The 27,579-nt window shown below is 42.0% G+C and overlaps 1 long non-coding RNA gene across 4 annotated transcripts in view; it reads left to right on the top strand.

The window, feature by feature from the left end:
• LOC141579463 (uncharacterized) overlaps positions 1-4,621 on the top strand; it is a 118,504-nt gene extending 113,883 nt beyond the window's left edge. For all 4 annotated transcript variants that reach the window (XR_012510964.1, XR_012510962.1, XR_012510963.1 and 1 more), the window contains one exon: positions 400-4,621. This is a non-coding gene — a long non-coding RNA (uncharacterized LOC141579463). The remainder of the gene's footprint in view (positions 1-399) is intronic.
• Positions 4,622-27,579: the final 22,958 nt, after the last annotated feature.

Here is a 27,579-nt window from a genome sequence, read left to right as displayed (position 1 = left end):
CTGTGTGCTCTGTGCTTTGAGAAGATGTGTGTTTGGTGAAAGTCCTGCCCAAATACTAGGGTCTAGATGAAACGTTGTTCCTTCACTTTCCCTTTCTTTTGCTCCTTCCTTTCTCTGCGTCTCATGTGTAGGGAGCAGATTCCTCTGTTTCAGGGAATACAGGCCTTTCTAGGAAAAGGACAGGATGAACGTGGATAGGTGGGGCCGGAGGGGGTCTGGAGCATCTGCACAGCGCTGCTTCCCTGCATTTCTGCATCCGGTCCCATCAGTGCACGAAGTCAGCCTTCCTCTTCCTTCCTGTGTCATCAGGTCTCTGTTTTATGGGAAAACATTTTTACGTGTCTTTTTTCACTTACATGTTTCGTTCAGATGCTTGTTGCTTTTCTCCCTGTGCTTCAGCGTTCCTAGGAGAGAATTCAGCAGTGCAGCATCCTATCCGAGCTCTATGAGTTGATCGGCTTCCACTGCAAGTCCGTCTTCTTCAAGTGGGTGGCCCCCGTGCAGCGCGTGGCCCCCGGCATCCCGGAGCCTGGCGGGAAGGCCTGTTACGGACTCCTTCTGCAGACGCTTCCTGGCTACAGTCTGTCGCTGGATCTGCAGGACTTCAACAAAGGTTTTGGAACTAAAACATTGCTTCAGTCCGATTAACCATGCCTTGTTTGGGCCCTGCTCTCCTGTGTCATCAGGGTGAATTGTGATTCGTATAGAGCAGGACACAGCAGACTTTTTTCTGTCAAGGGCTTGGGAGTCAATATTTCAGGATCTGCAAACCTCCTGATCTCTGGTGCAGCTGCTCAGCTCTGCTGTTCAGACGCCAGAGCAGCCGGACAGTCCACACACCCACAGAGCTTTATTCACAGCAGTGGCTGGGGCTGGATTGGGTGTATGAACTGCAGTTTGTCCCCACAGCCTCCTCACTATTGACGCCTGTACCTGAGCGTGCATTTGCGACAATGGGTGAACCTACACTGACACGTCATCATCACCAAGAGCCCATACTTGACACTAGGATTTACACTTGGTGGTGTGCACTCTGTGGGTTTGGACAGATGTACAATGACACGTTTCTACCATCACAGCATCATACAGAGTAGTCTGTCTTAGTGATCCTAAAAATGCTCCGTGCTGCACCTCATTCATTACTCCTTCCCCTCTAGCCTCTGACAGTAACTGATCTTTTAGTCTCTGTGGTTTTGCCTTTCCCAGAACACCATACAGTTGGAATCAGACAGTTGCAGAACCTTCCCAGATTGGCTTCTTTCACTTAGTAATATGCATTTAAGGTTCCTCCATGTCTTTCCATCCCTTGATAACTCATTTCATTTTAACATCATAAATAGTCCATTTTCTGCCTGGACCACAGTTTATTTATCCATTCACCTACTGAAGAACAGCTTAGTTGTTTCTGAGTTCTGGTGATTATGAATAAAGCTGCTATTAACATCTGTATGCAGATTTGTGTGTGGACGTAATTTTCCATTTTGTTCAGTAAACACCAAGGAGCACAGTTGCCAGATCATATGGTAGGAGTACGTTTAGTTTTGTAAAAAATTGCCAGACCGCCTTCCAAAGTATCTGGGCCATTTTTCATTCCCACCAGCAATGCAAGAGAATTCCTGACGCTCCAAATCCTCACCAGCATTTGGTGCTGTCAGTGTTCTGAATTTTGGCAGTTCTGACAGGTGTGCAGTGATACCTCGCTGTTTCAGTCTGCAGCCCCTTGATGACAGATGCTGTGGAGCATGTTTCCATAGATTTCTTTGGCATCCAGTTTCCTTCTATGTTGAAGTGTGTGTTGAGGCATTTTGCTCATTTTTTAAGCAGGTTATTCATTCTTCTTGTTGAGTTTAAAGAGATTTTGGTGTATTCTGGATATCAGCCCTTTATCAATGTGTCCCTGCCCTTCACCTGCAGCACTGGAGTTGTTCTTTGGGTCTCAGTGGAGTGTCAGCTCTTCAAAGAGGTTCCCTGTCTTCCCTCAGCCTAAATACTGTCCTTGAATTTTTCACTTTCATTGACTCACTTTGTTCTTTTTAAATAGCATTTCCCATAATTTGTAAGTACATTAAAAAAAAGGCAATGATTGAACACTGCCTCCCCCACCAGGCTGTGTGCCCTGAGAGAGCAGAGACCCTGTCCCCACTCACCATGTCCCATGACAGCACATGTCACATGTCCATGTAAATGTGTGTAACGTGGGGCCAAACCTGATGAGCAGCTATGATGACATGTGTTTTCTACCATTCATTGAATAGAGTTTGTTTCTTGATCTTAATTTTAAATCACATGAATGAAACATGTTTCTTTTGAAAAATAAAACAACAAAGCACACCTCCATGTGATTGGTACTTTCTACTTAGCCTTCGGCCCCAGAAGGGGATGTTCACCATCATTTTGTGGAGGAGGTTGGGGAGGTAAAGTAGGAGAGTGAGATCAAATAAAGTAAAAATGATAACTATCAGCTGGCTTTATTTTCACTAAGACAAATGTTACTTTAAACCATATCTCAGCTGTTGTTCTGTTGTTTTAAACACTTCTCATAGAATTAAATGGAAGCCCACTAAACCATGAAAGGGAAATTATGTGCTCAGGTCCTGAAAAGTGTTTATGTCTATTTCTTGAAATGCACATTTTCCCTGCTGGTTACAGAAAGTCATGGCGGGAACACAGCCGTGAGCTGTGTGTGTCTGCCGGCTTCAGGGGCTGCTCACTGTCATTTTCATTTTCTTGTGTTGCAGTGTATGAAGGTTTTCCATCAGACTGTTTGCTCAGCCCCTTCCTGAATGAGGAATTGAATTTTCCACAGGAAATCTTATGGAAGAGAGTGACAAGGCACATGGGTTTCCCAAAAAGCAATAGTTGTTGTAATAAACTCTCACATTGGTGAACTTTTTGAATACAAGCGAGTTGAAAATTTTATCACTAGGTCATATGCCACAAATCTGTCTTAAGAATAAAAAGATTCAGATTTTATAGAAGAAGCAGTTTGAATCAAGTATAAATTATAATTTGTACACTAGTTGGTGTTAGAACTTATACTCACTCTTACCATAATTGCCTGTGGTAGGAACTGGATCATTATTTATTTATTTAAAAAAAAATCCTCAAGGTTCTACTTGCCCCATTCTTGATGCGGCAGTGCTGAGGTTAGTTAAGTTGGGACATTTAGAATTCTTGGCTAGGTTTTCAGGACATTGATTTCAGCCTCTTTATCTTTTTCAGAATCTCTTCTTTGTGTCGGTCTTTGGTCTTTTGACAATGTGGAAATACTGCACAGATCTGTCTTTCCCTTTTTTCCTGTCTTTATGGGAAAAGATTTCTGTAAGACACACTACTAGGACATTAAGGATTTTGTGTGGGGTAAGTTTGGTCGGCTCAAAGGATTTCAATTAATACGTATTAATACTTGCTATTCAGCTAATGATAAGAAAATTATAAAATAACTTAAGTATACATCAATAAATATAGTACAATAAGCCCATCACCCAGATTAAGGAATTCACAAACATTTCCATATTTCCTTTATTCAGACCTTTGTTCTTTTACTTGTCCTTTGTTGAAGTATTTGACAGCAAATTCAAGAAAACATGTCATTTTACCCTATGTACTCAAGTAGGCATGTCTGAAAAATGAGGGCCATTTCTTTGGTCAGGTTTTTCCATTTGACTTATGTGCTCGTTAAGTACCAGCTGTATCAGGCATCTCACTAGGCATTAGGAATCCTTGGGGCAATGAGACAGTCCTGGCTTCCAAGGAAGTTAAGGGCTGATGGAAGAAACCAACACAGGAGCTTAGGTGCCTCACCTAAGGTCCCTGCTGGATGACACCAATTGGAAAAAATTTGTGCACAATACAGTGGGATTCACAGAAGGGACTGGTCAGACTAGTAGGGCAGGCCGTGAGAGAGGCGGTCAGCAGGGCTACAAGAGGAGGAATCATTTGATCAGAATCTGAAATCTTTTCTGCCAACCTTCCTACCAAGCCCCTAGGGCCCATCACACACAACCCTGTGCTGTAACTGTTTTTGATTCCTGTTACCATGTCTCCTTCAGGAAGGATTTTAAGGTGGAAAATATTTAAAATCAGTAATTGTTGCCAGAAGGGACATAGAACAAAGAACATGGAAACAACACAAATGTCCATCAGCACATGACTGGATAAAGACAAGGTGATACATATCTACAATGGAATACTACTCAGCCATAACAGATGCAATTTGCAGCAACATGGATGGACCTGAAGACTGTCATTCTAAGTGAAGTGGGGTGAAAAGAGAAAGAAAAATGCCATATGACTTCATTTATGAGGAATCTAAAATTAATAGCAATAATAATAAGACCACAAATGAACTAATTGTTATTTTGATTTCTTGAATATGCTTAAGCACATATGACTGTCCTTTGTGATTGGATTACAATATTCTGTTTATTATTCTTTTGTAGTTGGCTTTATTCCTCTGGTAACTATGTAAGTTTAAAAATCTAAAACTCTAATCTGTTCTTAGAAACAATAATTAGTACATATATGTAACTAAAAACATGCAGTATACTCTATACATGTATTTACATGCAATGTGTATGTGGAGTTGAACTGTAATAATTATACCTAATAATACGGAAAAAAAAATAAAATAATATATAAAAAAAATAATCACCCCTCTTTAAATATTAAAACATTCAGTTCTGAGATTCTGTGAAAGACAGCATGGAAGTAGGGTTTTAAGATTTTCTCTTTGCTCCTCGGTGAGCAGCCTGGGCTGCACAGCTTGGCCACCACAGGCACCCAGGACTTGCCGGCTTGCTCCTCACTTGTTGGGAGGAAGATTAGCTGCTTCAGGAATATTTATGCTCTTAGAAGTTGCTGAAAACCCCACAGAGCTTCTGTTTACATGGAGTGTATCTGTCAATATACCCCATTTTAGAAATTTGAACAGAAAATTTAAACCCAAGGACTGACAGGCACACGCTGCCCCAGCACGTGGTCAAAGCAGTGCTGCCACGGTGGCGTGTGTTGGTTCTAGAAAAAATGCACCATACACTCAAGAATGAGGGTGAACCCACAGATCTCATCTCAGCAATGCTATGAAGAGGTGGGACCCAAAGCCCCTAAAACAGTGCTGAAGTCCCCAGATGTCCCAGAACACACAGAGCCATGGGACCAAGATTCCAGTGTCTCATGGATCATCAGCCGTGGAGACCGCGTCCTGGGTCAGGAAAAGCAAAAGTAGGGATACCAGGCACACAGTCCTATTACAGCAAATTTTTAAAGGTGTTGAATTGACTAAGAGTGGCAAAGATTTGCATTTAGAATACTACATTTCCTCTCCTGGAGACGTTAGAATGATAACACTGATTAACAGAGGATGATTGTAATGGATTAACTATGATACTGATGACATGAGCTGCTCACACTAACCCTGCACTCAATGTAGACTAAGCCTTTTATGCACACACTTCATTAGGTCTCCACATCCCTGCAAGGTTGCATTAAGCACTCATACAACCATGAAATCAGTGACTATAAAACAGTCACAAGGCTTTCTCTGCAGCATGAGGTAGCAAAACCAGCAAGGATTTTCAATGACAAAATCCAAAATCATATATATTTGGGAAAGAAAGCAAACAAAACACAGAAGGACAATAAAACAAAAGAGCAGATGGAATGGAAACTTTTATTGAAGAAAGCAATGATTGATTCAATTACAACAGGTAATGTCCCTGGTATAATTGAACCATCAATCCAAATTTTTGGAATAGTGAGTTGTGAAATTACTGTCTCATTTAATATTGGAATTCCTAGTTGGACCAATTTGATATACATCACTGGTGTGATGTTATCTATTTAGGTAAATAACAATATTCATATTTTTTAAGTTAACAGGAATCATAACACAGGACTCCAGATTTAGAGAGAGAATTCAAACAACTACTATCATACTCCATCCAGTAAGGACAAGTGTCCCTGCGTCACCAAAGCAATGAGAATTTGCACACAGAAAACACAGTTCTCCAGTTGTGACAAATACAAGACCGTGAACCATGAATTACGAGAAGAAGCAACTGTTTAAATGCCATGGGCAAAATTTTTTATCATCTTGAAAACATCACTGATGCACTAAGTAAGAAAAAATATTGTTTTACTAGCAAATCTAACTGACACAGGGGATTTTCCAAGTGAGAAGGTAATTCCAAAAATTGCAGTAAAATGAGTTAAGATGATCTGTGCAGTGACGGAGCTGATATTAGACTGACCAGCATCACGATTTCCGGTTTTACACTTGCTCTCTTCTTGTCACCTCTGACACAAGAATGCATCATATGATTTTTTTCTTTAGGGAAAAAAAAGATAAATAAAATCTAACTACAAGATGTGGTATGGAAAGCAGTAATGAAGTTGTCTAACCTATTAATGCAGCCAGTGTAATGTAGCACTTATTCGGGCACTAGAATTTTTTAAATCATGATTTATTTTATATCCTATTTCTATCCTAAAGGAGGCACTTAAAGTTTTCTACTTTATTCAACATATCTTGTGGGGGTTGTGATATATACTGGTATGGCAGTTTTCAAAGATTCAAAATCGCCTCTGTGGTTGTGGTCAGGAAAGGCAAGGCTCCCTCACAGCTGCGACGGAGAAGGAATCCCCGGAGTCAGCCCCCGGGCAGCTTCCGAACCGCATCTGCTTGCACTTGGCACAGGACACCATCAGCAAGTGTAACTCTGACAAGGAGATTTCCCCGGGGACCTGGGAGGTGCTCTAACATTCTGAAGCCACTTGTTTCCCAGTTAGGTAAGGCTTGGAAAAACAGTTTATTAGAAGTGACTCCCTTTGTATGTGCCTTTTGTCCTGAGAGGTCACTAATTAGCATAAATATAAAATACCCCATAATATAAGAATTTAGGTACCCCATTTTTCCATCTACCTGTCTATTTGTTTATCATATTTATACTTAGGTTACAATTTCCATGATGTTCAATTCCGGGCACCAAAAAAGAAAGGTTGCAAAATATTTCTTATAAAAAGCGGGAGTGGGTCTAAGGTTTAAAAACCACTACTGCTAACAATAAAAGCCAGATAATATTTTTAACCTCAATTGCATCAGACCTTCCCGAATTCCTCCCTAAAGTTCACTGTTAAAACAATAATGGAATCTCTGTCCTTCCAAGACTCGGGCCTGATCGCCACCCATCCAGATATCTTTCTGTGGGCCCCTAATTGTCCTCGAGGCCCCCAAACACAACTTACGGGTTGAAATTTCTTCAGTGTTCCTACTGTAGGGGAAACCTGGAAGCCCCAGGCACTGTCCAGGAGTCACACCTACCTGCAAAAATCAAAGTCATGTGACTGAAACGGGACAACCCAGGTTGTGTGGTAGGGCTGATAGCTTACCAAAAACAGGTTTGGGGGCCTTACCCAAGCCCTCCATCTCCTAACATGAAGAAGGACAGGGAGGCCAAATTAACCACGAGACTGTGTGGCTTAATTACCCCATGAATAAAGGATTTGTGTCAGTGCTACCTTTAGACAGGGAACCCCAGAACCCAGACTTGGAAGCACCCTGTCCCCTACCCTCTGAACAAATATTCTCTCAAGACACATAGTGAGAGATGGGAGCCCCGGTGAGCTCTGGAATAAGATGCGACCTGAAAGACTGCTGGTAACAAATGTTGTGCAGCTCGGGCAGCCCCCAGGGCCACCAGCCATTCTGGTACCACTGATGCCCACACTTCCATCCACAACAGTTTCTTCAGGACACTTATGCACATATAACCATCACACAAAAATGATTGCTTAGACATATTTTAAGAGAAATAACATTATGAGAATGCAAAATTCATGACATGTCAGAGTCAAGACCCCAGAGTATTTACTGGATGAGATCTCACGTGTGCCCTGCAGTCAGCTTTAAACCCTTAGGACACAGTCATGGAACAGTAGGCATTTTCTTTCTTTCCTCCAAGTTGGCTTTACTGGAGAACTCTGTAGACACAGGAAGACTCTGTTTCCCACCTCTACTACTTACACAAAGGGCTCATCACGTGGTGAGGGATCAGCGCTTGTGCGACTGGCTCCAATGTGAGCACTCCAGTGCCCAGCTCCTCCAGGAGCAGAGCTCCCCCCACAGGAGCAGAGACCCCCCAGGAGCAGAGCGCCCCCCACGGGCACTGCAGTGCCTGCAAGAATCAGGAGTCTGATGAGTGAGCCTGGGGCGGGCAAGTCAGGAAGCAAGCACCGCTCCCTCAAGCTCTGCAGGTGATCTCTGTGTCATCTTGAATAAATACAGTCAGCATTAAAGATGTTTGACAAGAGGGTAAAAGGTAAGGCCTCCCCAAATCTCCTCGCATTCCTTTAGTTGGAGACCTGGTAGAACACATGGCGACAAGAGACTCTGGCTTTTCATGCCCACGTTGGCCTCAGGGCTACAGGGGAGGCCACGGTGCTGCCTCCGCCCCACCTCCTGCCTTCGTCCTGCAGACCTCACAGGGGCCGCTGACTCATTTCTCTAACTTTCTCTCCTTGGTTGTGCTGCACTTCCAGCTTTTAAAAGCTCACAAACTCCTCACTGGAAAATCTTTAACAATGAACCCAAGTCAAATGAAATCAACCAAAGAGACACACTGCCTTCTTCATTACTTTATATTTTAGGATGAAATTCTTGAAGACGACTCCCTAACCTGAAGGGGTAGATGGAGGAGAAAAAAAAACAAGACAAGCATTTTTGGGCCCATAAAAAATGAGAGGTAACCAGATGGTGTCTAGTCTTCATTGCACCTCTCTGCCTGCCCCAATTTCACATGCCCCTCCCAACTGAACCCATCAGAACTCGACTGAAAGAGACGGCTGTGCAAATTTATTGGAAACCAAATAAATCACTACGGAAACAGTCTCCCAAACCCAGCGAGAACACTGTAAGCTGACCAGTGCCAGGATCTGAATACGTGCAGATCAAAATTCCGACCCCCTCCCTGGTAGGTGTACTTACAGTGGGGGTGTCACCGTGCAGTTTGTCTGCATCCAACATATAAAAATGAAAGGGACTCCAGTTTTCAACATCACAGTCCCTCTGAAACAACTGGTGGTCAATTAGCGTTTGTCGGCAGCAAAAGTCGATTTTCTCCCCTGCACGTGGAGGTGAACACACAGAAGAGACTGATGATCCCCGCTGCGAGTGTAGCTAAGTGTGTCTAAGCAAGCTGGCTCCATCAGCATCCTGATGAGCAGGGGAGTGTGTGAGCCGCGGGGCTCTGCAGACTAATGGCCAGGCAAGGAGGGCGCTTTCTTAAATTGGGGAGAAAAAGGCTGGAGCAGCACTCGCTGGAAATAAATACTAATTAAACCTTCAGGTGCGGTTCCTGCAGCAGAACCCACGCCAATAGATGAGGCTCCCTCCGTGCTGTCCAGTCATGTGAACCAGGCTCATTAATATACATGTGTGTTTGGTTTAGCAAGTGAATCATGTCTGTTTTCTGGAAATTACATGAGGGTGGAAAACCTTCCAAACATGTTCATTTATTTGCTGTGGACTTTGTTTAATCCTCTTAAGAGCATTTAGAATGACAAACTTCTTAAATTAGCATGTTTGCCTGAGTGACCTTTCCAGGCACATGGGCCGAAACCTAGGACAGCACAGAAGCAAATTCAAAACCGTTCCAGCTGCACAGCACTGCAGAATGTGTCCAGTTTGAGAATAAGGATTTTTTCTCCACACACTTTTCCTCCTCTGCCCAAATTAATCAGCCTCTGCTGCTCTTGTGTAATGAGTATTGTACGACTCATCTTCTCTGCCTGTAAAATGGAAATGGGAAATACTTCTGCCCAATAAAATGACATAGAACTAAGCCCCAAAATTATATATATTTAAAAAAAACAGGGCTTTACGCTGTCCAGGGATATGAATCATTTATTTAATATATCAATTGTTACTAGAATAATCTTTTCAAAATGTAACCCCTCCTCAGAAAACTTCAACTACTATTCGATAAAAATATCACAGAAAATTTCTGAAAAGAATTTAAAGGAAAATCATTTTTAACTGAATCATGTTCTAGGCACACTGAATAAATTCTTTTTAGAGAACTACTTGTTTTTAATAAATGACCTATAAAAATACACCCAGCATTAACCAGTAAATCTTCATTCCTTATTTTAAAATTCTTAAGGCATGCTATATTTCTTAAATCAAATGAGGAGATATTTGCAAGCCAATGACAACGGAATTACCTAAGAAGACATTATAAAGCAGCAAGAGCAACTATCACTTTGCCAAGCATTCTGCCTGAGTCACTCGTACCATCTTATTTTGACCTGACTGCTTAGAGGTGAGCTCCATCAGCCCATTTAACACATGAAGAAACTGAGGCTATGTGTGGTCATGTTTCCAGTACTTGGTGGAGCCAGGATCCAAACCCGGATCTTTGTCTATAGAGCCTGTGCCTTTACCAGATCACACTAAATTTCTCACTCTTCAAATGCACTCAGTCCCCGAGGTAACACACCTTCCTTGCATTTCTAGGAGTTTTAGGAATTACTGAATTACAAGGACTAATCAGACATTTGTGTGAGCTAATTTTATATTTTCTGATTTTCCTGAATCAGTTCAGGCTGAATTCATTCTACTTACGAGAAGTCCTGAGGCAGAGGAGAGAGGGGAATATAAGCCAGACATAAACAATTTCAAGAGATCCACTTCATCAAGGAAGCAAAGTATTAAGTAAGCCATTCTGCAACATGCTTGTCAATAAACCTTGGTGTCTCTCTCTCAGCCTGAAGGAGGGTAAGCCCTCCAGCCCATCTGCCTTCCAGCCACATACCCTGGATGACCTTGGTTCCCTCACCGGTGACACATGTGTTCTCCTGGGACTCTTTGTAGAGATTAAATGATAAAACTGTATGCAAAGGGGCTACTTCATTGCCAGACAGTAGGCACTAAACAAATAATAAAATTATTTTGTTTCATGAAAATGGGAGGCAAGTCTCCCAATTAAACATTCCTGATAGAATCCCAACAATCACTTTAATTTGTCTACAAGAAATTGTAAAGTAGCATTTCTTTTTTGAAGGCCGTATCCATTCTCCCTACTTTTTACCAATCCTGGCAGTTATCCTGAAAATCTATTCCCAGAACGTGGCATCCATCTCCCATATTTAAATCCTTTAAGTTTGAAATTATGATGAAGCTTGGGCACATAAAGATTCACACCATAATTCACAGAATAAACAAAGACCACAGGAACAGGGCCACCTCCAGACCCCATGTGCTCAGGACAGGCTCCAAACTTCACAAAATCAGAAGCATACTGTTTGAAAAGAAAGAAAATTGAATGTGATCAAGGAGGCTGACATAGAGCACTGGCCAGCTCACGAGACGACCCCGTCGCCCCCTCGTCTGACCTAAGTCATCGAACACAGTTATCCGTTGATCTCTAACTAAAACTAGAACACGGGTAGGGTTGGAAAGTAACATTTTTTCCTACAATATATACATATTGTCAACTAAAAATTGGCACTTGTCATCTGCCTCTGATTTGGTTAAGTCATGAGCCACTGCAGCTGCTGACTTTCAACACCCTCTGAAAGTAGTTAAGTGTGGAGATCAGGAATGGGGCGCTCTGTGCTCTGGGAAAATGGGCAGAAGAGTCTTCAGATAGTTAGACATTTTCAGGAAATTTTATGCGCCCAAATTCTTACATCCCCTCCTATCTAGAAAAGCGCTAAAATCATTAACAGAGACACCTGCTTCTTGACTAGCAGCAGCCTCTGCCTAAACTTGTATTGGACCGCACGTCCCCCTTCACTGAAATCTTATATAATTCTGAGCTCCCCCTCCTCTTCAGAGCAGTTCCTCCGAGCTCTCTGAGATGCTGTCACCTGGGCTCTGGTCCTTATTTTGCCCCAGATAAACTTTAACCAACAACTCTCACGTTTTGTGGTTTATCGACAGTACCACAAAAATTAAGCTTACATACTTGAACTCAGAGTAAACATTCAGTATCAAATATTTCTTGACTTAAATTCCTATTTAAATGTAAATAATTATTCCATTTCTTAAATATAACATCTTTAAATATAAATTAACAGATATTTGTGAATCTTTGAAAAATATAGTCTAGAAAAAAATTTTAGCAATTAAAAAAGCTATTGTGTGGAGCTTTAGAATTTCAAAAGTGGAAGAGAATATTATTGTAACTCAAGTTCTTGTTTTAAATGCAGAGATCCTGAGGCCTCAAAAAGCATATCAATTTGCCTGATTTTATACACTGTCCTTTAACAGAAAACCTTGAACTAAGTTCCTGGTCTTTGAGAAACCAAGACTTGCTCTGCTGGTGCAGGGCTGAAATTTATGAAAATGGGTCGTGAGAAAGAACCAGAATGCGGGGGCCTGGGCAAGGCAGCGGAGGAAAGGAGGGTCTCACCTTGTCGTGGGTGAGAAATAGGCTCCCGCAGTGCTGGTGTGATGGGCATCCCTCAAGTGCCTGAAAACTACTATTTAGCACACCTGCCACTGAAACGCACACAAGCTGTTTAACTAGAAGGCTGACCAGGAGGCTTTCTCAGTGACACAACAAGCTATTTTCAAGTTAACTCTACAACTACAGGAAGAGAAAGAATAGAAAGCTGGTATTAATTATTAAAAATTTACACCAAGAACCATGGAAATTCCAGGAGAAATATAAAGACGTTGGAAGTTTCATTATGCTAACTTACTGCCAATTCATTTGTCTTAAAAGCTGTGCTATAAAATATATTGTCCTTTGTTGTTCCAAATCACATTTGAAAGAAATAATGTTTCTTAAGGTTGTTTCTGGAATTTTCTTCTATTTCCTAACACCAAATCTCAGACCCTTAAAGAAATGGGGGGTTGGCATTTCGTCCACTGTTCTCTAGGCAATTTGTTTTTCCTTCAAAGAACAAGGGGGGAATCACACAGAAAAGCATTTGAGCATCAGGCTGCTTACATTTCCTCCGGGAGTCTTGGAAAATAAGGTGGAAATGAACAGTAGGACAGAAACATGGCGGGAGAGTCACTGGCTAGAAGGTGAGAACAAATGTGTTCTCCAACGTGCTCTGGTAGCCACTAGTTTAAATGAACTGAGCAATTGTTCGAGCATACACGCACTTCTACGGGAAAATCTCAACCGTTACCAAACGATCAGTGCAGCCCGAAGCAATGGACGGACTGCGGAGGCCCCCGGCGTCTCATCGTGTTGTCTTACACCATGTGCAGGATGAGCAGTGCCTCCCCGCCCCCTCCCTCCCCTCCCCTCGATGGAGATGGCTGGTCCTGAGCTGAGCTTACCTCATAGCAAGCTGTCTCTCAGCCCTCTGTCTAAAGCAAGATAAAAGCAGGAAAGCTACCTGGGACTATACAGAACCAAACCAAAAGGGAACTGAAGCACCTTTCTTCCCTCCTTTCTGCTGCCTGAAATGTGGGCCTGATTTTTGACCCTCAGGCAGACACTTTGGGCCACCAAGTTGACGGGCTGAAAATAAGAGGCATCTGGTTCTCTGACCCTGGGACCTTCATGCAAACCAGCCCTGTGGTACCGATTGCTTGACTTCTTTATGTAAGAGGGAAATACAAGTTTAGCATGTGTAAGCTACCGCTGTTATCTGGGGAAGTAGGTGTTGTACATTGCCACGGTAAGTCCTAATAATAAAGTTAAAGATTCACCAAAAACTATTTACCAAATAGTTAATAAATGATAAAGAGTTCCTGATTTTTGTTTTAATGCTATGAAATGTAAATCAATTTTCAGCATATGCTAGTAAAACAAGACACTGTGGAGAAAAAGCAAAACAGAGATTATAGAACAGAGACACAAAGCCTCCTCTTCTCCAAGGCACAGGAGGACAGTCGTGACTCTACGTGCCAAGGTTGGAGTCTCATGGGCTCCCTGTTTTCCTTGCCTTGGGTTGTCTTTTCTTTCCAGCCTTGGGAAAAATGGATAAGACTGCTAGTCAAATCATTTCAGGAGCAGCTTCCATCGTGTAGAACCCCTGTCTCTTCCTTTCCTCTGCCTCCTGGAATGTTCTGACACAATTAATCAGTCCAGCCTTCTAAATTGAGCAAATGGAGCTCAATCAATCTGCTTTTAGACAGAGTTAGGAAACAGACATTAAAAAGCATAACTAGGAAATCTTATCTTCCAGAGGTCATTGCACAGATGAAATAGGAGAATATCTGTGAATCACTCTGTAAACACTAAGTACAATACAAATAATATTAGTACTGATTCTATGTCACATTCTTCAAAAAACGAAAACAGAATAGTTTTCTACCAGAAGGAGAAGGTGCTTTACAATTTTCTGTCACTTTAATTCTTCAAAAGTTTCTATAAAATTGATGTCTTTAAAAAAATCAATGCACATTAGGGACTAAATTTAATTCCTTCATCTTCCCCTGTTTAACAGATATCAAGAATGATACCATTTTTAGACATTTTATCTAGGAAAGCCTTTGGTATACATGAGGCACAGAGCATGACAAATTGTCAGTATCACTCAGGATAGGAAACCCATGTTTGATACCCGAACTTGAAGACATGAAGAAGATGCCTGGCATGTCCCACTGACCTTTCAAGCTGTTATTTTTGAAACACTTGTTTCTTCTTGGTTCAGAACAGACCCGCATTTGTTGATGTGAGACTCTTTAAGTGAAAAGGTAAACCCATCATTACACTTTAGAGACTGAAGCCTTACCCTCCTCATCCATGTGGACATAGCATCCTTACTGATTCCTAACATGAAAAATGACCACCAATGACATCTCAGGATGCTCCAATGCAGAGGTTCTCTGCTGCAGTGAAGGGGAAAGAGCCGTGTGCTTCAAGATGTACTTACTGTCTGTAGCTCACTTGGCAAGACACGGCAACTTGTCTAAGCTAAAGCTTAAAAGTGGAAAATAGAGACAACATCCATGGCAAAGGGCATTCGGAGGCTAATTCCTTGGCCCCACTTCATCGCTTCTCAAGAGCCGTGGGCAATACCTTGAGAAAGGCAGCAATACGTTACCCAACTCATCAAAAAGCTGTGCCTCCTACTAATTGACAGTAAAGCAAGTGTCATCTGGCTCAACAGATCTCCCTGTGTCTCTACAGTGGTCGTCTACTTTTTCTTTATTTTCTCGGTTGGGGGACACTCCTTTTTTGAAAATCCTCCTCCCTGCAGTAGAAGTTCTTACTTTCCCAACCAGAATGCAGGCTTGAAGGGGGGCAACAGATCTGAGAACACATAAATCAGTATTTATTCCTTGATATATTTTTTACACATGGACTAAAAATCATTGGGTCAGTTGGACATCAATATCATATCTAATTTACACTATTGTCAACTTTCATTTTACTACCAGCTCCTGAAACAGTCACGTGGTCACTAGGTTTTTTTTCCTTCCCTTGACCCATGGGTTCGATGATTTCTAACCAGACACAATAGCTTTTTGAAAAGAAGTCTGTTTCACCTTTTGCTTTTAAACTAAACTTGTGTGCTTGACCCTGATTTCATTCTAACATTCACAAAAATCTATCCAAGGACAACCACATTTAACATCATCTCTAGATGTCTTGAATACAATGGTGAGTGATTCTTCCAGATCATTAAACTATATATGCACATTATGCTGTGGTCCTATTCAATTTGTGGTGTTTACAGGAATCGTTACCTCTTTGGATACTTTATTACACATTTAGCATTTCTTTATCCAATTCAGTTACATTAATATATAAGATTTCAAAAGATCTGCTTTCTCAAAATGATGATGTTTAACATCTATAGTCTATTTTAAATCAAGTAATTCAATAAGGTTGTCAAGGACAGCAGTGAAGGTTGTGTGTGGTGATTGCTGCTTCAGAGTCTCCAGTCCTGTCCCTTGATCTTACAGGTGTTTACGCATCCTTGTCAATGTCATCACATCAGTCTATTAGGAGCTGAAATTAAACTACCTGGATGCTAATTTTTTTTAAAAAACAATATACTCAATTTCCCCTTCTAATACTTTATTGTTTCTCATACTGAGGCTCACCAGTTTTCCTAATATATATATTTGGTGGGGAGGGGGGCACAACCCTGAATGCCTGCAGACAGCACCAACTCTATAAGATTAACCAGAGGTGGCCGTGGATGTTCTGTGACTTCAGCCACTGAGCACGATCACCTGCTGTCCTTCCAACTGTTCTGCCTCCATTATTGACAGCTCTGAAGGTCACTGCCTCTTGTAAAATTCTACAACATTACAGTTCATATATTTTTAAAAGTTATAAATTTGTGAAAGTCGTCTGCTGTTTGTGTAAAAAGAGGGGTACTTCCTTTTGCTCATTTCAGGCTAAACTAAGTCCAGAAGGACACACACACACACACACACACACACACACACACAGAGACACACGCAGTTCTGAGTGCCCCCAAGGAAAAGTTTGAAAGGCTTCGGGACAGTGGTGGCACTCAAACCTTTGGAATTTTGAGCTCTATGAAAGCATCACTTATTCAGAAATTAAGCATTATAATTCTAGACAAAGAGAATCAGAATCACCCACAAGATACTTACCAGAATTTTTTTAAAGAATGTATCTTCCCTAAAATCCAATGATAATTCAAATATACATGGAAAGAAAGTAGATCAGTAATATCAAGCAATAATTTCTACACTATTGCTGATTAGACTTCAGCCTCAACCAAAGAATATAGAAATAAGATACCTGGAGATAAAGAGATGGAAATGAGGTATTAAAAAGCAAGAATATAAAAGAAGTAGCGGCCTTACGGAAACCTGCTCATTTTCTTTGAAATAATTTCTTGGTTACAGGAACTCACTCGTGAGGATCTGGAAATGCATCAAGAGGAAATCTAGCCCGGAAAAGAAGCAGAAGCAGAAGCAGGTCTAAGTTTTCTCCGAGGCTGATCCTAAATGAAAAAACTTTCCTTGGCTTCCAGAATAGACAACCTGCATGGTTCCCTTAGCAGAAGAGTGAGGAGGAGAGAAAACCGAATGTGTTTGCAAATCATCCTTCACCAACCCTGTTGGAACACAGAATTTTGGTGTTAGGGGCACTGCCCGACCTATAAATATAAGAGAAGGAACAAGCTCTAATAAGGTTTTTGAGCGAAAAATGCTTTTAGCTTTAAACCTACTCTAGAAATCATGCTGAGAAATCATGGTAAGTGCTTGAGGTGTAGCCTTGCTGTTTACGTTACATAAAGGAATGCATCCCCACATGTACCATTTTGGGAACGGAATATGTGTTGCAGCCTCCTTCACTTAGGTTTTTGGAAACCCAGAGTTTCTGGCCACGGGGAAATAGGCAAGTTACATATCAAAGGGGAGGCAAAAACTCCAGCGCGCTTTTCCATTGCAAACCGATTTTACTACAGACCGGCTTTAAGAATCGTGCTGAGAAAAGAGAGTAAGTGTTTCTACATGTCACTCTACCTTTTATGACGGATGTAAAAAGCCTCTCCACCTGATCACTTCTGACATCACAATCTGTGTGGAAGCTGTTGTAAAAATAGATTTTTGGGTACACAGAGCTTCTGTCTTAGAGCATCTACACTAATTATATATGTAAAGGGAGGCACAATCTCCAAAACGGTTATCCAGAGAAAACGGCTTTAACTTAGAAACCGGCATCAGGAAACATTCTGAGAAATCAGAGAATGTGTCTCTAGAAGTCACCTTGTACTTTATGCTGGATGACATAATGCTTATATACATGCAAAATTTTTAGGTCTGTATGCGTATGGAAGCCGCGTTTCCACTGGCTTGTTGGGAAACCAGAGATTTTGGGAGGGGAAACTACACTTTTTTCATATATATGGCAATGTATTAGGACCAAATCGGTTTTCCAGTGCAAAAAACTTTTCTTGGAAACCGGCCTTGAGAAACAAACAGAGAAAACAGAGTAAGTGTTTCTGTATTACTTAACTTAAATACTGGATGACAGAATGGCTCAACACATGGTGAATTCCCACATCAGTATGTGTGTTGGAGAAGTCCTTCAAATAAATCCTTGGAAAAACAGAGTTACTGGTCTAGAGAAAATACACTACTTACATATCCCAGGGCAAGAACTACTGCAAAAACATTTTAAAGAGCAAACAAGATTACATGAAAACCGACAGTTGAATCCTTACAAAGAAATGAGAAGGTGTTAATAAATACACGCTACCTATTAACTAGATAAAAGAACGTCCCACCACATGATGAAATATGAAAGAAAGTCTGTCCACATGCTCAGATCTTAGAGATAAGTTTGTGTGAAAGCTGTCCTTCAACTAGCTTGTTGGGAAAACAAAGTTTCTTTTCAGGTGCAAACTACACTCCATACATATATAAGGGGAGGTACTAGCTCCAACTCGGTTTTAAAGTGAAAACTGCAGGAACTTCAAACCGGCACTAGGAAACACACTGGAAAAAAAAACTAAAGATTCCCTGCAACCCGTTCACTTGGGGCTAGATGAACGAATGTCTCTCCACATGCTCAGTTCTGAGAGATAAGTGTGTGTGAAAGCCGTCCTTCACCTAGCTTGTTGGGAACACAAAGTTTCTTTTCAGTTGCAAACTCCACCCCATACATATATATGGGGAGTACTAGCTCCAAAACGGTTTTACAGTGAAAACTGCAGGAACTTCAAACCGGCACTAGGAAACAGACTGAGAAACCAGAGTAAAAGTTTCTCCTGCAAACCGTTCCCTTTGTGCTAGATGAACGAACGTCTCTCAAAATGCTCAGTTCTGACAGATAAGTGTGTGTGAAATCCGTAATTCAACTAGCTTGTTGGGAACACAAAGATTCTTTCCAGTTGCAAACTCCACTCCATAAATTTATATGGGGAGGTACAAGCTCCAAATCGGTTTTACATTGAAAACTGCAGGAACTTCAAACCGGCACTAGGAAACAGACTCAGAAACCAGAGTAAAAGTTTCTCCTGCAACCCGTTCCCTTTAGCTAGATGAACGAACGTCTCTCCACATGCTCAGTTCTGACAGATAAGTGTGTGTGAAAGCCGTCCTTCACCTAGCTTGTTGGGAACACAAAGTTTCTTTTAAGTTACAAAATCCACTCCATACATATATATGGGGAGGTACTAGCTCCAACTCGGTTTTACAGTGAAAACTGAAGGAACTTCAAACCGGCACTAGGAAACATACTGTGAAACCAGAATAAAAGTTTCTCCTGCAACCCGTTCCCTTTGTGCTAGATGAACGAACGTCTCTCCACATGCTCAGTTCTGAGATATAAGTGTCTGTGAAAGCCGTCCTTCACATAGCTTGTAGGGAACACAAAGTTTTTTTCTGTTGCAAACTCCACTCCATACATATATATGGGGAGGTACTAGCTCCAACTCGGTTTTACAGTGAAAAATGCAGGAACTTCAAACCGGCACAAGGAAACAGACTAGAAACCAGAGTAAAAGTTTCTCCTGCAACCCGTTCCCTTTGTGCTATATGAACGAAAGTCTCTCCACATGCTCAGTTCTGAGAGATAAGTGTGTGTGAAAGCCGTCCTTCACCTAGCTTGTTGGGAACACAAAGTTTCTTTCCAGTTGCAAAATCCACTCCATACATATATATGGGGAGGTACTAGCTCCAACTCGGTTTTATAGTGAAAACTGCAGGAACTTCAAACAGGCACTAGGAAACATACTGAGAGACCAGAGTAAAAGTTTATCCTGCAACCCGTTCCCTTTGTGCTAGATGAACGAAAGTCTCTCCACATGCTCAGTTCTGAGAGATAAGTGTGTGTGAAAGCCGTTCTTCACCTAGCTTGTTGGGAACACAAAGTTTCTTTTCAGTTGCAAACTCCACTCCATACATATATATGGGGAGGTACTAGCTCCAACTCTGTTTTACAGTGAAAACTGCAGGAACTTCAAACCGGCACTAGGAAACAGACTGAGAAACCAGAGAAAAGATTCTCCTGCAACCCCCTCCCTTTGTGCTAGATGAACGAACGTCTCTCCACATGCTCTGTTCTGAGATATAAGTGTGTGTGACAGCCGTCCTTCACCTAGCTTGTTGGGAACACAAAGTTTCTTTTCACTTGCAAACTCTACTCCATACATATATATGGGGAGGTACTAGCTCCAAATCGGTTTTAGAGTGAAAACTGCAGGAACTTCAAACCGGCACTAGGAAACAGACCGAGAAAGCAGAGTAAAAGTTTCTCCTGCAACCCGTTCCCTTTGTGCTAGATGAACGAACGTCTCTCCACATGCTCAGTTCTGAGAGATATGTGTGTGTGAAAGCCATCTTTCACCTAGCTTGTTGGGAACACAAAGTTTCTTTTCAGTTGCAAACTCCACTCCATACATATATACGGTGAGGTACGAGCTCCAACTCGATTTTACAGTGAAAACTGCAGGAACTTCAAACCGGCACTAGGAAACAGACTGAGAACCCAGAGTAAAAGTTCCTCCTGCAACCCGTTCCCTTTGGCTAGATGAACGAAAGTCTCTCCACATGCTCAGTTCTGACAGATAAGTTTGTGTGAAAGCCGTCCATCACCTAGCATGTTGGGAACACAAAGTTTCTTTTCACTTGCAAACTCCACCCCAGACATATATATGGGGAGGTACAAGTTCCAGATCTGTTTTACAGTGAAAACTGCAGGAACTTCAAACCGGCACTAGGAAACAGACTGAGAAACCAGAGTAAAAGTGTCTCCTGCAACCGGTTCCATTTGTGATAGATGAACGAACCTCTCTCCACATGCTCAGTTCTGCAAGATAAGTGTGTGTCAAAGCCGTCCTTCACCTAGCTTTTGGGAACACAAAGTTTCTTTTCAGTTGCAAATTCCACTCCATACATATATATGGGGAGGTACTAGCTCCAACTCTATTTTACAGTGAAAACTGCAGGAACGTCAAACCGGCACTAGGAAACAGACTGAGAAACCAGAGTAAAAGTTTCTCCTGCAAACCTTTCCCTTTGTGCTAGATGAACGAACGTCTATCCACATGCTCAGTTCTGAGAGATAAGTTTGTGTGAAAGCCGACCTTCACCTAGCTTGTAGGGAACACAAAGTTTCTTTTCAGTTGCAAACTCCACTCCATAAATATATATGGGGAGGTACTAGCTCCAACTCGGTTTTACAGTGGAAACTGCAGGAACTTCAAACCGGCACTAGGAAAGAGACTGAGAAACCAGAGTAAAAGTTTCTCCTGCAACCCGTTCCTTTTGTTGTAGATGAACGAACTTCTCTCCACATGCTCATTTCTGACAGATAAGTGTGTGTGAAAGCCATCCTTCACCTAGCTTGTTGGGAACACAAAGTTTCTTTTCATTTGCAAACTCCACTCCGTACATATATATTGGGAGGTTCTAGCTCCAACTCGGTTTTACAGTGAAAACTGCAGGAACTTCAAACCGGCACTAGGAAACAGACTGAGAAACCAGACTGAAAGTTTATCCTGCAACCCGTTCCCTTTGGCTAGATGAACGAAGGTTTCTCCACATGCTCAGTTCTGACATATACGTGTGTGTGAAAGCTGTCCTTCAACTAGCTTGTTGGGAACACAAAGTTTTTTTTCACTTGCAAACTCCTCTCCAAACATATATATGGGGAGGTACAATTTCCAGCTCGGTTTTACAGTGAAATCTGCAGGAAATACAAACCGGCACTAGGAAACAGACTGAGCAACCAGAGTAAAAGTTTCACCTGCAACCCGTTCCCTTTGTGCTAGATGAACGAACGTCTCTCCACATGCTCAGTTCTGAGAGATAAGGGTGTGTGAAAACCGTCCTTCACCTAGCTTGCTGGGAACATATAGTTTCTTTTCAGTTGCAAACTCCACTCCATACCTATATATGGGGTGGTACTATCTCCAACTCGGTTTTACAGTGGGAACTGCAGGAACTTCAATCCGGCACTAGGAAACAGACTGAGAAACCAGAGTAAATGTTTCTACTGCAACCCGTTCCCTTTGTGCTAGATGAACGAAAGTCTCTCCACATGCTCAGTTCTGAGAGATAAGTGTGTGTGAAAGCCGTCCTTCACCTAGCTTGTTGGGAACACAAAGTTTCTTTTCAGTTGCAAACTCCACTCCATACATACATATTGGGAGGTACAAGCTTCAAATCTGTTTTACAGTGAAAACTGCAGGAACTTCAAACCGGCAGTAGGAAACAGACTGAGAAACCAGAGTAAAAGTTTCTCCTGGAACCCGTTCCCTTTGTGCTAGATGAAGGAACGTCTCTCCTTATGCTCAGTTCTGAGAGATAAGTGTGTGTGAAAGCCGTCCTTCACCTAGCTTTTTGGGAACACAAAGTTTCTTTTCTGTTGCTAAATTCACTCCATACATATATATGGTGAGGTACTGGCTCCAAATCGGTTTTACAGTGAAAACTGCAGGAACTTCAAACCGGCAATAGGAAACAGACTGAGAAACCAGAGTAAAAGTTTCTCCTGCAACCCGTTCCCTTTGTACTAGATGAACGAACGTCTCTCCACATGCTCAGTTCTGAGAGATGTGTGTGTGAAAGCCGTCCTTCACCTAGCTTGTTGGGAATACATAGATTCTTTTCAGTTGCAAACTCCACTCCATACATATATATGGGGTGGTACTAGCTCCAACTCGGTTTTAGAGTGAAAACTGCAGGAACTTCAAACCGGAACAAGGAAACATACTCAGACCAGAGTAAAAGTTTCTCCTGCAACCCGTTCCCTTTTTGCTAGATGAACGAACATCTCTCCACATGCTCAGTTCTGAGAGAAAAGTGTGTGTGAAAGCCGTCCTTCACCTAGCTTGTTGGGAACACAAAGTTTCTTTTCAGTTCTAAACTCACCTCCATACATATATATTGGGAGGTACAAGCTTCAAATCGGTTTTACAGTGAAAACTGCAGGAACTTCAAACCGGCAGTAGGAAACAGACTGAGAAACCAGAGTAAAAGTTTCTCCTGCAACACGTTCCCACTGTTCTAGATGAAGGAACGTCTATCCACATGCTCAGTTCTGAGAGATAATTGTGTGTGAAAGCCGTCCTTCACCTAGCTTTTTGGGAACACAAAGTTTCTTTTCTGTTGCTAACTTCACTCCATACATATATATGATGAGGTACTGGCTTCAAATCGGTTTTACAGTGAAAACTGCAGGAACTTCAAACCGGCACTAGGAAACAGACTGAGAAACCAGAGTAAAAGTTTCTCCTGCAACCCGTTTCTTTTGTTCTAGATGAACGAACGTCTCTCCACATGCTCAGTTTTGAGAGATAAGTGTGTGTGAAAGCCGTCCTTCACCTAGCTTGTTGGGAACACAAAGTTTCTTTTCAATTGCAAACTCCACTCCATACATATATATGAGGAGGTACAAGTTCCAGCTCGGTTTTACAGTGAAAACTGCAGGAACTACAAACCGGCACTAGGAAACAGACTGAGAAACCAGAGTAAAAGTTTCTCCTGCAACCCGTTCCCTTTGTGGTTGATGAACGAACGTCTCTCCACATGCTCAGTTCTGAGAGATAAGTGTGTGTGAAAACCGTCCTTCAATCAGCTTGTAGGGAACACAAAGTTTTTTTTCAGTTGCAAACTCCACTCCATATATATATATAGTAAGGTACTAGCTCCAACTCGGTTTTACAGTGGAAACTGCAGGAAATTCAATCCGGCACTAGGAAACAGACTGAGAAACCAGAGTAAAAGTTTCTCCTGCAACCCGTTCCTTTTGATCTAGTTGAACGATCGTCTCTCCACATGCTCAGTTCTGACAAATAAGTGTGTGAAAGCCATCCTTCACCTAGCTTGTTGGGAACACAAAGATTCTTTTCAGTTGCAAACTCCACTCCATACATATATATGGGGAGGTACTATCTCCAACTCGGTTTTACAGTGGAAACTGCAGGAACTTCAAACCGGCACTAGGAAACAGACTGAGAAACCAGAGTAAAAGTTTCTCCTGCAACCCGTTCCCTTTGTGCTAGATGAACGAAAGTCTCTCCACATGCTCAGTTCTGAGAGATAAGTGTGTGTGAAAGCCGTCCTTCACCTAGCTTGTTGGGAACACAAAGTTTCTTTTCAGTTGCAAACTCCACTCCATACATACATATTGGGAGGTACAAGCTTCAAATCTGTTTTACAGTGAAAACTGCAGGAACTTCAAACCGGCAGTAGGAAACAGACTGAGAAACCAGAGTAAAAGTTTCTCCTGCAACCCGTTCCCTTTGTGCTAGATGAAGGAACGTCTCTCCTCATGCTCAGTTCTGAGAGATAAGTGTGTGTGAAAGCCGTCCTTCAACTAGCTTGTTTCGAACACAAAGTTTCTTTTCACTTGCAAATTCCACTCCATAAATATATATGGGGAGGTACTAGCTCCAACTCGGTTTTACAGTGGAATCTGCAGGAAATTCAAACCGGCACTAGGAAACAGACTGAGATACCAGAGTAAAAGTTTCTCCTGCAACCCGTTCCTTTTGTTCTCGATGAACGAACTTCTCTCCCCTTGCTCATTTCTGACAGATAAGTGTGTGTGAAAGCCATCCTTCACCTAGCTTGTTGGGAACACAAAGTTTCTTTTCAGTTGCAAACTCCACTCCATACATATATATGGGGAGTTTCTAGCTCCAACTCGGTTTTACAGTGAAAACTGCAGGAACTTCAAACCGGCAGTAGGAAACAGACTGAGAAACCAGAGTAATAGTTTCTCCTATAACCCGTACCCTTTGTGATAGATGAAGGAACGTCTCTCCACATGCTCAGTTCTGAGAGAAATGTGTGTGTGAAAGCCGTCCTTCACCTAGCTTTTTGGGAACACAAAGTTTCTTTTCACCTGCAAACTCCACTCCATACATATATATGGGTATGTACTAGCTCCAACTTGGTTTTACAGTGAAAACTGCAGGAACTTCAAACCGGCACTAGGAAACAGACTGAGAAACCAGAGCAAAAGTGTCTGCTGCAACCGGTTCCATTTGTGCTAGATGAACGAACCTCTCTCCACATGCTCAGTTCTGCAAGATCAGTGTGTGTGAAAGCCGTCCTTCACCTAGCTTTTTGGGAACACAAAGTTTCTTTTCAGTTGCAAACTCCACTCCATACATATATATGGGGAGGTACTAGCTCCAACTCTATTTTACAGTGAAAACTGCAGGAACGTCAAACCGGCACTAGGAAACAGACTGAGAAACCAGAGTAAAAGTTTCTCCTGCAAACCTTTCCCTTTGTGCTAGATGAACGAACGTCTATCCACATGCTCAGTTCTGAGAGATAAGTTTGTGTGAAAGCCGATCTTCACCTAGCTTGTAGGGAACACAAAGTTTCTTTTCAGTTGCAAACTCCACTCCATAAATATATATGGGGAGGTACTAGCTCCAACTCGGTTTTACAGTGGAAACTGCAGGAACTTCAAACCGGCACTAGGAAACAGACTGAGAAACCAAAGTAAAAGTTTCTCCTGCAACCCGTTCCTTTTGTTCTAGATGAACGAACTTCTCTCCACATGCTCATTTCTGACAGATAAGTGTGTGTGAAAGCCATCCTTCACCTAGCTTGTTGGGAACACAAAGTTTCTTTTCATTTGCAAACTCCACTCCGTACATATATATGGGGAGGTTCTAGCTCCAACTCGGTTTTACAGTGAAAACTGCAGGAGCTTCAAACCGGCACTAGGAAACAGACTGAGAAACCAGACTGAAAGTTTATCCTGCAACCCGTTCCCTTTGGCTAGATGAACGAAGGTTTCTCCACATGCTCAGTTCTGACATATACGTGTGTGTGAAAGCTGTCCTTCAACTAGCTTGTTGGGAACACAAAGTTTTTTTTCACTTGCAAACTCCTCTCCAAACATATATATGGGGAGGTACAATTTCCAGCTCGGTTTTACAGTGAAATCTGCAGGAAATACAAACCGGCACTAGGAAACAGACTGAGCAACCAGAGTAAAAGTTTCACCTGCAACCCGTTCCCTTTGTGCTAGATGAACGAACGTCTCTCCACATGCTCAGTTCTGAGAGATAAGGGTGTGTGAAAACCGTCCTTCACATAGCTTGCTGGGAACATATAGTTTCTTTTCAGTTGCAAACTCCACTCCATACCTATATATGGGGAGGTACTATCTCCAACTCGGTTTTACAGTGGAAACTGCAGGATCTTCAAACCGGCACTAGGAAACAGACTGAGAAACCAGAGTAAAAGTTTCTACTGCAACCCGTTCCCTTTGTGCTATATGAACGAAAGTCTCTCCACATGCTCAGTTCTGAGAGATAAGTGTGTGTGAAAGCCGTCCTTCACCTAGCTTGTTGGGAACACAAAGTTTCTTTTCAGTTGCAAACTCCACTCCATACATACATATTGGTAGGTACAAGCTTCAAATCTGTTTTACAGTGAAAACTGCAGGAACATCAAACCAGCAGTAGGAAACAGACTGAGAAACCAGAGTAAAAGTTTCTCCTGGAACCCGTTCCCTTTGTGCTAGATGAAGGAACGTCTCTCCTTATGCTCAGTTCTGAGAAATAAGTGTGTGTGAAAGCCGTCCTTCACCTAGCTTTTTGGGAACACAAAGTTTCTTTTCTGTTGCTAAATTCACTCCATACATATATATGGTGAGGTACTGGCTCCAAATCGGTTTTACAGTGAAAACTGCAGGAACTTCAAACCGGCAATAGGAAACAGACTGAGAAACCAGAGTAAAAGTTTCTCCTGCAACCCGTTCCCTTTGTACTAGATGAACGAACGTCTCTCCACATGCTCAGTTCTGAGAGATGTGTGTTTGAAAGCCGTCCTTCACCTAGCTTGTTGGGAACACATAGATTCTTTTCAGTTGCAAACTCCACTCCATACATATATATGGGGAGGTACTAGCTCCAACTTGGTTTTAGAGTGAAAACTGCAGGAACTTCAAACCGGAACAAGGAAACATACTCAGACCAGAGTAAAAGTTTCTCCTGCAACCCGTTCCCTTTTTGATAGATGAACGAACATCTCTCCACATGCTCAGTTCTGAGAGAAAAGTGTGTGTGAAATCCGTCCTTCACCTAGCTTGTTGGGAACACAAAGTTTCTTTTCAGTTCTAAACTCACCTCCATACATATATATTGGGAGGTACAAGCTTCAAATCGGTTTTACAGTGAAAACTGCAGGAACTTCAAACCGGCAGTAGGAAACAGACTGAGAAACCAGAGTAAAAGTTTATTCTGCAACCCGTTCCCACTGTTCTAGATGAAGGAACGTCTATCCACATGCTCAGTTCTGAGAGATAATTGTGTGTGAAAGCCGTCCTTCACCTAGCTTTTTGGGAACACAAAGTTTCTTTTCTGTTGCTAACTTCACTCCATACATATATATGATGAGGTACTGGCTCCAAATTTGTTTTACAGTGAAAACTGCAGGAACTTCAAACCGGCACTAGGAAACAGACTGAGAAACCAGAGTAAAAGTTTCTCCTGCAACCCGTTTCTTTTGTTCTAGATGAACGAACGTCTCTCCACATGCTCAGTTCTGAGAGATATGTGTGTGTGAAAGCCGTCCTTCACCTAGCTTGTTGGGAACACAAAGTTTCTTTTCAATTGCAAACTCCACTCCATACATATATATGGGGAGGTACAATTTCCAGCTCGGTTTTACAGTGAAAACTGCAGGAACTACAAACCTGCACT

Source organism: Camelus bactrianus, chromosome 2 (genome assembly GCF_048773025.1).
Source record: "Camelus bactrianus isolate YW-2024 breed Bactrian camel chromosome 2, ASM4877302v1, whole genome shotgun sequence".
Lineage (NCBI taxonomy): Eukaryota > Metazoa > Chordata > Mammalia > Artiodactyla > Camelidae > Camelus > Camelus bactrianus.
Note: the sequence above shows the minus strand (reverse complement) of the source record. Positions and strands in the feature narration are given on the sequence as shown.